A 16031-nucleotide genomic window follows, 5' to 3' on the forward strand; every position below is an offset into this window, starting at 1 on the left:
TATGTTTCTGGAGAAGTTTGAAGGGAATAGGCAGTTTAAATGGTTTGGCATGGACTAGATGGGCCGAAGGGCATATTTCTGTGCTGTACTTTTCTATGACTCCATTAGTCTACGACTCTATGACAAACTGATGACTTTGTGATTTGTCTCGGAATATATTGGTCATTGTTACAAATGACGAATTTCACTGTTTTGATGTTTCAATGTACGTGTGACAAATAAAGCTAATCTTTAAAAGAAATCTTCATCCATTATAACAAAGGAGGGCTTTGTGGGCCGAAGGGCCTATACTGTGTTGTATTGTTCTATGTTCTATGACTGCTTAGTTATGGCTCGAATCAGCTCCTGCCTCAGTAAAAACCTGGAACTGCTTCAATTTGACTACCACCACATCAGGTCTACAACAGATGCTATCTTGCTGGTTCCCCACTCTGTTCTGGAGCAGCTGAACAACCAGAATACATATGTCAGACTGTTACTCAGTTGCAATGGGTCAGCGTTCAACATCACAAACCTCTTGTGAAGATTCAAGACCTGGGCGTCTGTGACTGGATCATTGACTTCATCGCTGGGAGACAGCAACCAGAATGGACTGGAATGCCCATTTCATCCTCACTGGCCATTAATACAGGCACCCCTCAAAGCTGAGGGGTGAAAAGCTCTGACGTGACCACAGAATATATTTTGTTTTCTCTCTCTCTCTGTCTCAACTTGGTCATATTTATATTGTTGATTTTTTTTGTTGATTTAAATTGATGTTAATTTTCATCTGTCATGTTTCTAATGTGCTGCCACTGCTGGGTAAAGCTAATTTTCAATGCAGTTATACCCTGCGTAGGTACGCCATGACAATAAAGTTGAATTTGAACTTGAGAGTTTAGGATGTATTCATTGTTGTAGGGAGTTCAAAGTTTAAAGTTGAAAGTAAATTTATAGTCAATGTCCATACAGTGTCTTGAAAAAGTATTCAATCCCCACAACTATTTTCACATTTTACTGTGACTCATTTTCTAAATTTAAAATATATTGAATTAGGGTTTTGGAACTAATCTGCAAAATACTGTGCATCATGCTAGATCAAAAAAGAAATTCCAAAACCTGTCTTCAATTTGCTAAAAATTAAATTAAGAGCTAAAATTGTGAGGCTGCAATTATTATGGTAACTTTCTTCAGTTACAATACTGTATATTACCTTACCAACTCACCCAATTTGTTGATGTAGAAAATTGGAGTAAATAGATACCCCTCTCTCTGTAAGGGGCAAAGGTATGGTCTTTTTTCAACAGACCAAACCAAAATGAAGACAAGCGAGCATTCAAGTCAAGTCAGAGAAATTATAATAGAGAAGCTCAAATCTGGGGAAGGGTACACGCCCATCTCAAAGGTACTGAACATACCTTGGAGGTCAGTGCAGACCATCATGTAAAAGTGGAAAGAATACGAAACCACAGCCTCACAGTCTAGGTAAGGCCACCCCTCTAAACTTAGTTGCTGGAGAAGAATAGATTTGTAAGAGAGGCTATTGTGATGCCAACAGTTACTCTGAGTGAGCTGTAGAAGTCAATGGCTGCAAATGGAAATGATGTTCATGGCTGCACAATCCCAAAGGCCTTGCACTAAAAGGGTATTTATGGAAGGATGGCAAGAAAGACGTCTTTGCTAAAAGAAAAGCATATCCTTGCCTGTAAAGACTTTGTACAGATACTTGAAAGATACTGTAAAGATGTGGAAGAAGGCCTTGTGGTTGAATGAGACTAAAGTGGAACTTCTCGGTCTCAACACAAAGTGGCGTGTGTGGCATAAACTCTAAGATTGCACATCAGCCACTTAACACCATCCCTACTGTAAAGTATGGTGGAGGTAGCATCATGTTATGGGGATGCTTTTCAGCAGCAGTGACTGAAACTCTGGTCAGGAATGATGGGAAGATGAATGCTGCTAAATACAAAGAGATCCTGGATAAAAACCCACTAGCCCCTGCCAGAAAATTTATACTGGGGAGGAAGGCTGTCTTTTAGCAGGACTATGACCCAAAGCACACTGCCAGAGCAACCATGGAGTGGCTTCAAATGAAGAAAATTAATGTCCTTGAGTGGCCCAGTCGGAGTCTTGACCTTACCCTAATCGAACACCTCTGGCAAAGACCTCACAACTGCTGCCCACTGCCGCTCCCCGATTAAACTGGCACAGCTAGAGCAATTTTGCAAGGCGGAATGGGCAAATCTTGATCCATCATGTTATGCAGAGCTAACAGAGACTTATCCAAAACGACTGCTGGCTGTAATAGCTGCAAGAGGTGGTACCATTGAGTACTGATCAAAGGGGATGGATACTTTTGAAATGCAAACATTTCAGTTTTTGAATTTTTAGTTTTTTATGCTATACAATTTTCCCTGAGATTTTGGGCTCTATTGTGAAAAAAGGAGCATGTTGAATTGAATTGAATTGAATTGACTTTATTTCTTACATCCTTCACATACATGAGAAGTAAAAATCTTTACGTTATGGCTCCATCTAAATGTGCAATGTGCAATTTATAGTAACTTATAATAAATAGTATGTACAACAGTCAATATAACATAGAAATACAATTCTATCAGTGTGAATTAATCAGTCTGATGGCCTGGTGGAATAAGTTGTCCCGGAGCCCGTTGGTCTTGGCTTTTATTCTGCTACCCAGATGGTAGCACCTGGAACAGTTTGTGATTGAGGTGACTTGGGTCCGCAATGATCCTTCGGGCCCTTTTTACACGCCTTTCTCTGATTCACAAATAAAAATTCTCAGTTAAATTGATCAAAATCCCTGAATGTAATACCCAGTAATGTGAACAAAGGTTTGGGGGCTGAATACTTTTACAAGGTATTATCGACAGAATTCCACCACACTCTTAACTTGTAGTTGGCAGAAATCTTTTGGGGAGACGTTAGGGATTGGATCCCTTCAGACAGCTTTTCTGTCATGTTGTTTATGTGGTAGATTCGGTAAATTTTCTGGTGACCCTCAGGATTATGGTGACTTCAGTGATTGTAATGGCACTGGATACCAAGTGAAGATGGCTTCCTGCAGCATATCATGCTGGAAAAGGTCATCACGTGGCGGTTGCATGAAACTAATCTTACTTGCCAAGCCTGAATCCTGGTTTGTTGCAGATGGTTGCAAACTACTGAAGCTTATTCTCCCAATGTGGCCTCCTCTATATTGGTGAGACCCAACGTAGATTGGGAGACTGCTTCACCAAGCACCTACGCTCCATCCGTCAGAAAAAGCAGGATCTCCCAGTGGCCACCTATTAATTCCACATCCCATTCCAATGTATCTATCTATGGCCTCCCCCACTGTCATGATGAGGTGGAGGATCACCACCTTATATTCTGTCTGGGTAGCCTCCAACCTGAAGCCACAAACATCGATTTCTCCAGCTTCCGGTAATGGTCCCTCCCCATTCCCCGTCCCCTTTTCCCTCTCTCACCTTATCTCCTTGCCCGTCCATTGCCTCCCTCTGGTGCTTCTCCTCCTCCCTTTTCTTTCTTTCATGGCCTTCTGTCCACTCCTATCAGACTTCCTCCTCCCCAGCTCTGTAATTCTTTCACCAATCAACTTCCCAACTCTACTTCACCTTTCCCCCTCCCAGTTTAACCTGTCACCAAGTGTTCTCTCTCCCCTCCCACCGACTTTTAATTCTGTTCCTCATCTTTTTCTCTCCAGCCCTGCTGAAAGGTTTCGGCCCGAAACATCGACTACTCTTTTCTGTAGAAGCTGCCTGGCCTACTGAGTTCCTCCAGCATTTTGTGTGTGTTGCTTGGATTTCCAGCACCTGGAAATTTTCTCCCTTTTGAAGAATTTATTTATTTATTGATTGAGATACCGCGCGGAATAGGCCCTTCTGACCCAGCCAGCAATCCCTCGCCTAATCACAGGACAATTTACAATGACCAATTAATCCCTTTGGACAGTGGGAGGAAAACCAGAGCACTTGGAGGAGGAAACCCACACGGCCACAGGGGGAACATACAAACTCCTCAGAGGCAGCAGTGGGAATCGAACCCTTGTTGCCGGTACTGTAAGGCTTTGTGCTAACCACTATGCTACTGTACTGTGTTGCAGGTGGAATTACAAGCAGAGAAATTATTGAATGTCCATGCCCTATGATGGAAATATGTTCAATAATGCAGGTACGTTCATTAATAAAGGATCCGGTAAATAAAATTGGTTTATTATTATCACATGTATTGAGTTACAGTAAGAAAAATCCTTGTTTTTCTTGCTCTATATACAGATCATTTCATTACAAAAGTTTATTGAAGTAGTAGAAAGGAAAACAATAACAGAATGCATCCTATGTGGTGTAAGTAATTCACTGATGTATTTACTTGCTAGTGTTTCAACTTTTAAATGGATTTTCTTATCTCTCTTCACCAGGTTATGATATGTCTAGGTCCTCTAATTGCAGAATTACTCATCCCTTAAGTGATTCATTTTCTATGCTAACTCCAGCTTTTATTCCACTTTACTTCATAACAGCAAAGACAAAACCCAAAACGGAAATCAAAACACAGAATCATGGATTTGTACAGCACAGAAATGAGCCCTTGTCCATCGACATTTACAGTACCGTGCAAAATTCTCGGGCACATATATATAACTAGGGTGCCTAAGAATTTTGCACTGTACTGTATTTGTCAACGTGGAGTTGGGAGAGAATTTGTAAATCTGGCAGGAGCAGAGGATGTTGGGAATGGTGAGGGCGGAGGGCCGCGTGAGCGGTGTGGGACAGGTGGCAGAGAAGGAGTGCCGGGGTGGGTGCAGGCACTCCCAGCCCTGAGGCTCCAGACAAGGTCACATACTTGCAATAGGTTTATTGATTATTACAGAATGTCTCTCTGGTGCCTCCTGCTCCCTTCCCCTTTTCCCGACCAGGATTCCCTTCCCCCTGCCCCCCTCCCACTCTCAGTCTACAATATCTGAATCAAGTTTATCATCACTTGCATATGTCTGGATTTTTTTTTTGTGGCCGCAGTACAGTGCAAAACATACAATTGCTACAGTATTGTGGCATATAGCCATATACTGTATATGTGTCTAAGACTTCTGCACAGTAAGATATCAATCTTTGCTATTTGAATCCCATTTGCCTGTATTAGATCCTTGTGTAAAAAACTCAACTTGGCAATCAGAATTAGACTCTATACTTCAAGTACAATCAAACCACTGTTAATGTGAAATTACAATAAAATCTCCCAGTGTTTATATTCTATGCCCAGACCTACGTAGGGAAGTATGCCTTATACTGTACCTTCTTCACCACACTACTGACCTGTGTTGAGACTTTCAGGGAATTATGAACTTGAACCCCAAGGTCCCTCTGTTCATCAACATTCCTCAGTGCCTGCCATTCGCTGCACCTACTGAACTTCCCAAAGTATGTTACCTCACACTTGTTTGGATTAAATTGCATCTGTCAATGCTCCACTGAATTTTCCAACTGATCTACTGTTGAGGACTTCGATGGCCTTTCATACTAATTACAGCACTACCAATTTTCAGGTCATCTGCAAACTCTCTTTTCTACCCGCTGCACTCAAATCCAAATAACGTCTCCCCCTCACTGACAATCAACAGGGGTGCACCTTGAGGATACTGCTTAGCCCACTCTTCTACTCTGTCTACACTCATGTCTGTGGGTCTGTGCACCATCTATACACTTAAAGACACACTACATTGTGCTTTATTTATTTATGGGATGCATGCTTGCCAGCTAAGCCAGCATTTATTGCCCATCCCCAGTTGTCCTTGAGAAGGTGGTGATGAGCTGCTTTCTTGAACCGCTGTAGTTGCTGAGGTGTAGGTACACCCACACTGCTGTTAGGGAGGGAATTCCATGATTTTGACCCAGTGACAGTGAAGGAATGGTGATGTATTTGCAAGTCAGGATGGTGAGTGACTTGGAGGGTGATTTCCAAGTGGTGGTGTTCCCAGGTTTCCGCTGTTCTCGTCCTTCTAGATGGTGGTGGTCATGGGTCTGGAAGGTGCTGCCTTAGGAACTTTGGCATGTTGTTGCAGTGCATCTTGTAGATAGTACACACTGCTGCAACAGTTCATTAATGGTGGAGGGATTGGATGCTTGTGGAAGGGGTACCAATCAGATGGGCTGCCTTGTACTGGATGATGTCAAGCTTCTTGGGTGTTGATGGAGCTGCACTCATCCAGGCGAGTGGCGAGTATTCCATTACACTCCTCACCTGAGTCTTGTAGATGGTGGACAGGCTTTGGGGAGTCAGGAGGTGAGTTACTCGCTGCAGGATTCCCAGTCTTTGACCTGCTCTGGCATCCACAGTGTTTATTTGGCTGGACCAGTTCAGTTTCCTGTCAATAGTAACCCCCAGGATGTTGATAGTAGGGGATTCAGTGATGATGATGCCACTGAATGTCAAGGGATGATGGTTAGAGCCTTTCTTGTTGGAGATAGTCATTGTCCGGCACTTGCATGGCTCGAATGTTACTGGCCTGTTGTCAGCCCAAGCCTGGATATTGTCCAGCTCCTGCTGCATTTGGGTATGAACTGGTTCACTATCTGAGGAGTCATGAATGGTGCAGAACATTGTGCAGTCGTCTGACCTTATGATGGAGGGAAGGTCATTGATGAAGCAGCTTGGTCCTAGTAGGACACTTCCTTGAGGAACTGCTATAGTGACATCCTGAGGATGAGATGATTGACTTAGTCAAATTTTGCCTTGATGTCGAGGGCTATCACTCTCACCTCACCGCTGGTATTCACCTTGTTTGTCCATGTTTGGACAAAGGAGGCGATGAGCTCAGGAGCTGAGTGGCCTTGACGAAACCCAAACTGAGTACCAGTAATTGCCGAGTGGGTGCTGCATGATAGCTCTGTTGATGACTCCTTCCATTACTTTGCTGATGATTGAGAGCAGGCTGATAGGGCGGTAATTGGCTGGGTTGGACTCGTCCTGTTTCTACATTTCTATACATTTCTACAGATGTACCAGGCCCCAGAGTGTATCAAAGTGACTGAACCTGATGTTTGGATGATGATTTAGGGGCCGGGCCAAATTGTAAAGGTCAAGGGGTCGGGGTCCAAGGGGAGGGACGGGCGGGTTCAGCTCGCTTGGTTCTGTGCTAAACTCCAGCTCCCTTCGTTGACTCCCATCAAAACAGTTGCGGTTATCGTTTGCATGATTTTTTTTTCCTTTTCTTTGCACATTGAGGTGTTTGAAAATCTTTTTAATGGGTTCTTTTGGGTTTCTTTGCTTTATGGTTCTAAGGAGGTGAATCTCAAGGTTGTGTAATGCATACACACTTCGATAATAAATATACTTTGAACTTAATTAGAAAGCAAAGGTCAATACTATTTTCCTTAAATTTGCCTCCTTGTTGAAAATCGCTCTGTGATGTTTTGAGCGGTTGTAAATCTGTTTTTCCTGCATTAATTCAATAACGCTGCTTTCAGTTCACTGTGCTCCTGTTTGCTACCACTAAACAATAGTCATGTCAGAATGGGAACCCAGTGGTAAGTCACTGTTATGTCATCAGCAATTAATGTAAAATGATAATGGCTTTGTTGGCTGCTGACTTCCATTGAGAGTTTTTGTGTTATTTACTTATTAATATCCTAAGATTGACCACAGCCAATGAAAATACCCATGGGGATACAGGCAGGCTTTAATCAATAGCACTCTGATGTGTTTAAGGCATCTCTTGGGACTGAACATAAATGAATAAAATGTGAAAATGAGATAAACATAGCTTTTCGATTGGGGAAGACGTTGGAATAAAATGAGCTCCATGTATTCAAAAAATCCAGTTCAACAAAGCCTGTCCTAATTTGTCGTTGACATGAGAAAGTCTGTAGATGCTGAAAATCCAAAGCAACACACACAAAATGCTGGAGGAACTCAGCAGGTCAGGCAGCATCTGTGGAAAAGAGTAACCGGTTGACATTGTGGGCCGAGACTCTTCTTCAGGACTGAGAGGGTAGGAGGAAGATGCTTAAATAAAAAGGTGGTGGGGGGACAGGAAAGAGGCTAGCTGGAAAGTGATAGGAGAAGCCAGGTGAGTGAGAAAGGTCAAGGGCTGGAGAAGAAACAATCTAATAGGAGAGGAGAGTGGACAACAGGAGAAAGGGAAGGAGGAGTGGACCCAGAGAGAAATAATGGGCATGAAAGGTCTGAGTGGGGAATGGGGGGAGGCATCTGTTCACCGGAAGGAAAAATCAAAATTCATACCATCAGGTTGGGGTGGGGGGAGGTACCCAGATGGAATATAAGGTGTTGCTCCTCCACCCTGAGGGTGGCCTCATCTTGGCAGAAGAGGAGGCCATGGATTGATATATCGGAAAAGGAATGGGAATGGGAATTACGATGTTTGGCAACAGGGAAGTTCTGCTTTTGGCGGATGATGTGGAGGTGCTTGCTGAAAGCATTGCCCCAGTTGTCATTACTTCACTTTTATCTGTGCTGCCATTATGCCACTTTTAGGGCAACATGGCAACGTAGTGGTTAGTGTGACACTGCACAGCTCATGGCATTGAAGTTCGGAGATCAATTCCGGCACTGTCTGTAAGGAGTTTTTATGTTCTCTCTGTGACCACGAGAAATTCTTCCTACTTCTCCAGTTTCTTCCCACTGTCCAAAGCCCTACCAGGTTAACTGGTCATTGCAAATTGCTCTGTGATTAAGCTCGTGTTTAATGTAAGGGTTGCTGGGTGACCTTGCATGTTGAGTTTGATCGGTCTGTTCCACTCTGTATCTCTAAATAAATAAACCAGAAGTCATCAAATCTGTATATTTTGTTCCAGTCAATTTGAATAATATAATTTAATAATGAACAATTTGGACGTTGATGTTGAGGAATCTGTGTCGATTGTAATTTGGGGAACTACAACCAGTTGTGGGTGATTGGTTTCTAGCAATGTTACCAAAAAGAATGCAAAACAGTGTGGACAATTATGCAGATAACCATGGGTTGTGCCACCAACTTGATATTTAGTCACAAACCAGAAGAACATAATCAGTAACAGATTCTTGAGTGGAGCTAAAACAGAAAGTGGTGGAAACATTCAGCAGATTGGACAACATCTGCGGGAAGAGAAATAGCTAACATTTCAGATCTGAAAACTCTCATGGGGACTGGTAAAGAGAGGACAAAATGCTAGAACTCAGTAGAAGAGAAGTGACAGAGGTATCGGTAGAAAAAAAGAAATACCACCGATAGGATGAAACGAATGGGTTAAATTGGAACAGTAACACGCACATTGAATTTTGTTTAATATGTTGTTAGAGACAAGACTGTGAGACATACCCCGAGTTTAGATGAATAGAATAATACAATATTGAATCGAAAGGAAGATAGGCAGAAATGGCAGCTCTGATGCAAACAGAAATGTTGTGTATTTAATATTTAAATAATATTTGAATAATCTTGTGTATAGATAGTTTGATTAACCATTCTTATTTATTTAAATAATTCATTATGGATTATACGTAAAAATACTTTAACTGCATACATGATCATGCTACCACATAATACACACGCATCTTGCTTAAAGTTGTACCCACATTTTGGACTCCCATGGCTTCCATTGAATTAGTTTAATGCTTTAAAGTTACAGGAAAGAGTGAGTTATCTGAAGTCGAAGGATTCCATATGAGCTTGGAAGGTTGTAAGATGCCTGAAGAGAAGAAGAGGCATTGGTCCTCAGGCTTGCAATGGGCCTGTAGTAATGGTGCAGTAAGCCATGGAGAGAAAGGCCAGAATGGGAGTGGGATGGAGAATTAAAGCGGCTCAAGGCTGCCCTCACAGACTGAAGTAAGTGCCCCACCAAGCAATCACATCTCTTAGCTTTATGATTTTCTAAAGAAGAGGAGATGACATTGTGAACATGGAATGCAGCGCACTACATTGAAGGAAGTTCAGTGAGTCAGTGTTTCACCTGAAGTTGTAGGATTTGGACTTCTCTCATTTTCATTTATTCTTGAGTGAAATGGAGTAGAAATAAACTTCATAACAAGGACTTAAAGATAAATCCAGTCAGCACAGGACAGATCATTTAACGTTGGTGGTGTGAAAGGCCTAGAAACATAACCAGGGACAAAATTAGCTCTCCCTGGACAATAATTAGTCAATTGGAGAAAATTAGCATAAATTGTGTCCAATTTGATAGATTTTGGTCAAGTACCAAGGAGGATTGATGAGAAAAGAGTGATTGACATGGTATACACTGTATAGACGTCCAAGAAACATTTGTTAAGGTATCAGGTGAGAGCATTGTCATCATGGTTTAAGACCATGGAATAAATGGGACTATAAGAAATAGGGAAATTTTGGGAGAAAGGTTTAATTGGCACCGTTTGTGTATTGTGTGCTCTAATTCACAAATGATGCATTTCTTGTTTTTTTTTGGCACTTTTTTGTTGCTAGCTTGGGCGTTTTTGAGTCGGGGAAACCAGGAGAAAGAACATGGAACATAGAAAATCTACACCACATTACAGGCCCTTCAGCCCACAATGTTGTGCCCATTATGTAACCTACTTTAGAAGTTGCTTAGAATTTCTCTACCGCATAGTCCTCTATTTTTCTAAGCTCCATGTACCTATCGAAGAGTCTCTTAAAAGAACCTGACTGAATCTAATGATAATGAACACTGAGCTAAACTGAATATGCCTTGTGATTTTGTGTTTTATATTCTGTGTTTTTGCTCTTTTCTGTTGCATGCTTAGTTTCTTTTTTTGCACATGGGGGTGTTGGTGTTGTTTATCTTTGAACAGGTTCCATGGTTCTTTATTTTGTGGCTGTCTGTGTGGAAGATGAATCTCAGGGTTGTAGATTGCTTATGTAAAAGTAAAAGTAAAGTAAAGTAAAGAAAAGTAAAAGTAGCAGGCAGGCAAATCCAGGGCAAAAAGCAAAAAGGGCCACTTTTCAACATAATTGTATAAGGGCTAAGAGTGTTGTAAAAACAAGCCTGTAGGCTTTGTGTGTGAATGCGAGGAGCATTCGTAACAAGGTGGATGAATTGAATGTGCAGATAGTTATTAATGAATATGATATAGTTGGGATCACAGAGACATGGCTCCAGGGTGACCAAGGATGGGAGCTCAACATCCAGGGATATTCAATATTCAGGAGGGATAGACAGGAAAGAAAAGGAGGTGGGGTAGCAATGCTGGTTAGAGAGGAAGGCCATTAGCCTGGAGGATGTGGAATTGATATGGGTAGAGCTGCATAACACTAAGGGGCAGAAAACGCTGGTGGGAGTTGTGTACAGGCCACCTAACAGTAGTAGTGAGGTTGGGGATGGCATTAAACAGAAAATTAGAAATGCGTGCAATAAAGGAACAGTAGTTATAATGGGTGACTTCAATCTACATATAGACTGGGTGAACCAAATTGGTAAGGGTGCTGTGGAAGAGGATTTCTTGGAATGTATGCGGGATGGTTTTCTGAACCAACATGTCGAGGAACCAACTAGAGAGCAGGCCATTCTAGATTGGGTATTGAGCAATGAGGAAGGGTTAGTTAGCAATTTTGTCGTGCGAGGCCCCTTGGGTAAGAGTGACCATAATATGGTGCGATTCTTCATTAAGATGGAGAGTGACATAGTTAATTCAGAAACAAAGGTTCTGAACTTAAAGAAGGGTAGCTTTGAAGGTATGAGACGTGAATTAGCTAAGATAGACTGGCAAATGATACTTAAAGGGTTGACAGTGGATATGCAATGGCAAGCATTTAAAGATTGCATGGATGAACTACAACAATTGTTCATCCCAGTCTGGCAAAAGAATAAACCAGGGAAGGTACTGCACCCGTGGCTGACAAGGGAAATTAGGGATAGTATCAAGTCCAAAGAAGAAACATATAAATTAGCAAAAAAAAAGCGGCACACCTGAGGACTGGGAGAAATTCAGAGACCAGCAGAGGAGGACAAAGGGCTTAATTAGGAAAGGGAAAAAAGATTATGAGAGAAAGCTGGCAGGGAACATAAAAACTGACTGTAAAAGCTTTTATGGATATGTGAAAAGAAAAAGATTGGTCAAAACAAATGTAGGTCCTTTACAGTCAGAAACAGGTGAATTGATCATAGGGAACAAAGACATGGCAGACCAATTGAATAACTACTTTGGTTCTGTCTTCACTAAGGAGGACATAAATAATCTTCCGGAAATAGTAAGGGGCCGAGGGTCTAGTGAGATGGAGGAACTGAGGGAAATACATGTTAGTAGGGAAGTGGTGTTAGGTAAATTGAAGGGATTAAAGGCAGATAAATCCCCAGGGCCAGATGGTCTGCATCCCAGAGTGCTTAAGGAAGTAGCCCAAGAAATAGTGGATGTATTAGTGATAATTTTTCAAAACTCCTTAGGTTCTGGATTAGTTCCTGAGGATTGGAGGGTGGCTAATGTAACCCCACTTTTTAAAAAAGGAGGGAGAGAGAAACCGGGGAACTATAGACTGGTTAGTCTGACATCGGTGGTGGAGAAAATGCTAGAGTCGGTTATCAAAGATGTGATAACAGCACATTTGGAAAGAGGTGAAATCATCGGATAAAGTCAGCATGGATTTGTGAAAGGAAAATCATGTCTGACAAATCTTATAGAATTTTTTGAAGATGTAGCTAGTAGAGTGGATAGGGGAGAGCCAGTGGATGTGGTATATTTAGATTTTCAAAAGGCTTTTGACAAGGTCCCACACAGGAGATTAGTGTGCAAACTTAAAGCACACAGTATTGGGGGTATGGTATTGATGTGGATAGAGAATTGGTTGGCAGACAGGAAGCAAAGAGTGGGAGAAAACAGGACCTTTTCAGAATGGCAGGCAGTGACTAGTGGGGTACCACAAGGCTCAGTGCTGGGACCCCAGTTGTTTACAATATATATTAATGATTTAGACGAGGGAATTAAATGCAGCATCTCCAAGTTTGCGGATGACACGAAGCTGGGCGGCGGTGTTAGCTGTGAGGAGGATGCTAAGAGGATGCAGGGTGACTTGGATAGGTTAGGTGAGTGGGCAAATTCATGGCAGATGCAAATTAATGTGGATAAATGTGAGGTTATCCACTTTGGTTGCAAGAACAGGAAAACCGATTATTATCTGAATGGTGACCGATTAGGAAAAGGGGAGATGCAACGAGACCTGGTTGTCATTGTACACCAGTCATTGAAGGTGGGCATGCAGGTACAGCAGGCGGTGAAAAAGGCAAATGGTATGTTGGCATTCATAGCAAAAGGATTTGAGTACAGGAGCAGGGAGGTTCTACTGCAGTTGTACAAGGCCTTGGTGAGACCACACCTAGAGTATTGTGTGCAGTTTTGGTCCTCTAATCTGAGGAAAGACACTCTTGCCATAGAGGGAGTACAGAGAAGGTTCACCAGATTGATTCCTGGGATGGCAGGACTTTCATATGAAGAAAGACTGGATCGACTAGGCATATACTCACCGGAATTTAGAAGATTGAGGGGGAATCTTAATGTATAAAATTCTAAAGGGATTGGACAGGCTAGATGCAGGAAGATTGTTTCCGATGTTGGGGAAGACCAGAACGAGGGGTCAGTTTAAGGATAAAGGGGAAGCTTTTTAAGACCAAGATGAGGAAAAACTTCTTCACACAGAGAGTGGTGAATCTGTGGAATTCTCTGCCACAGGAAACAGTTGAGGCCGGTTCATTGGCTATATTTAAGAGGAAGTTAGATATGGCCCTTGTGGCTAAAGGGATCAGGGGTATGGAGAGAAAGCAGGTACAGGGTTCTGAGTTGGATGATCAGCCATGATCATACTGAATGGTGGTGCAGGCTCAAAGGGCCAAATGGCCTACTCCTGCACCTATTTTCTATGTTTCTATGTACTTTGAATCCCTTGAATCCTTTGAAATCTGTGGAAATTGTTGCCACAGGTGGCAGTGGAGTCATTGAGTGTATTTAAGGCAGAGATTGATAGGTATCTGAGTAGCCAGGGCATCAAAGGTTATGGTGAGAAGGTGGGGGAGTGGGACTAAATGGGAGAATGGATCAGCTCATGATAAAATGGCGGAGCAGACTCAATGGGCCAAACGGCCAACTTCTGCTCCTTTGTCTTATGGTCTTATGGAAATACAATGAAGTACTGAAAGGCTTTTTTTGACTGGATGGCCAATGTAAGGTGGAGCCTCCCAAGGGTCGGTACTAGGATCATTGCTTTCTTTAAGGTATGGCAAAGGTTTGGATTTGGGTATGATTCCTAAATCTAGAAGTCAAGGCATAATAGTATGTGGACATGGTCAAGAAGTTCAGTTGTAGTTCAGGCAAAACATCAGAATGGGGAAGAAAAGTGATGTAAGTGACTTTGACTGTGGAATGATTGTTGTTACTAGAAATGGTGGTTTGAGAATCTCAGAAACTGCGGATCTCCTGGGATTTTCACATACAACACTCTCCAGGGTTTACAGAAAACGTTGGAATAAACAAAAAGCATCCAGTGAGCGGCTGTTCTGTGGGTGAAATACTTTGTTAATAAGAAATCAGAGGAGAACGGTCAGACAGTTTCAAGCTAACAGGATGGTGACAGTAACTCAGGTATCCATGTTTTCCAACAGTGGTGTGCAGAAGAGCTTCTCTGCACACACGGCATATCAAACCTTGAAATGGATGGGCTGCGGCAGCAGAAGACCACAAATATATAGTGGTCACTATATCAGGTACAGGAGGTACCTAATAAAGTGGCCACTGAATATAGAGGGCAGGTGAATGGGCAGGCAGATAGAGGGCAGGTGGAATGCTGAGAGCTGTGAAATGTTGCACTTTGACAGAAGAATTGGCAATATACTGTAAACTTCATGGCACAATCATAAAATCATGTACCGTGGAGTGACAGGCTACATCACTGTCCGGTGTGGGGGTGGGGGTGGGGGAGGTGTTGCTATTGCACAGGACCGAAAGAAGCTGCGGAGGGTTGTAAACTTAGTTAGCTCCATCTTGGGTACTAGCCTCAAGGAGCGGTGTCTCAAAACAGCAGCATGCACTATTAAGGACCTCCAGCACCCAGGGCATGCCCTTTTCTCATTGTTACCATCAGGAAGGAGGTACAGAAGCCTGAAGGCACACACTCAGCGATTCAGGAACAGTTTCTTTCCCTCTGACATCCGATTCCTAAATGGACATTGAACTCATGAACTTCTTTAATTATATATTATTTCTGTTTTGCATGATTTTTAATCTATTCAGTATGCATATACTGTGATCTATTTATTTACTTGTTTATTTATTTTTCTTCTATATTATGTATTGCTTTGAACTGCTTGCTGCTGCTAAGTTAACAAATTTCATGATACGTGCCAGTGATAATAAACCTGATTCTGACCTACTGAATAAGTAGTGGAGCACCTTTCAAACAGGCTCATTCAGCTCCACTGTCACGAGGATCGTTACCGAAAATCTTTCCTACTAAATGCAATGAGCATAGACAACAGTTAATCTCTGTGCGACAGGAGAACACACATCAGAGTACAATCGTCTCTGTTTTATTATTTCATATATTATTGTTGCAAAATATTATACACTGATAAATTATTATTGTGTATATTATTATTCTGTACTTTATTATTAGTAAGTTTGTACACTGTGAAGCACGTTTTTAAATGTTGCTAATGTAACAAAAGATTTTCCCACTCGGGATCAATAAAGTATTTATTATTGATATTATTATTATTATAAAAGGGATACAGATACAGAGAGGGTGTAGCAAAGCAGGTAAGAGAGAGAGAGAATGCAGGGATTGAAAGAGAGACAGAGACAGAGAGAGGAGAAGAGAGAGAAAGAGAGAGTGAGGGGGAGAGAGGAGTGAAAGGATGAGAGCGAGAGTGAGAGAGAGAAAGGCAGGAGTGAGAGGGAGAAGAGAGACACACAGACAGATAAACAGACAGAGAGCGAGAGTATTTAATTTGTTCTCACACATAGCTGGAATGGACTTGAAAAGCTAATGAGGGCAAACATCCCAGATACCTTCTTCACCCCTGAATCTATTGGTGTTGCCACCTTTAAGTGCCCGGGGA

This window comes from Hemitrygon akajei, chromosome 32 (genome assembly GCF_048418815.1).
Source record: "Hemitrygon akajei chromosome 32, sHemAka1.3, whole genome shotgun sequence".
Classification (NCBI taxonomy): Eukaryota; Metazoa; Chordata; class Chondrichthyes; order Myliobatiformes; family Dasyatidae; genus Hemitrygon; species Hemitrygon akajei.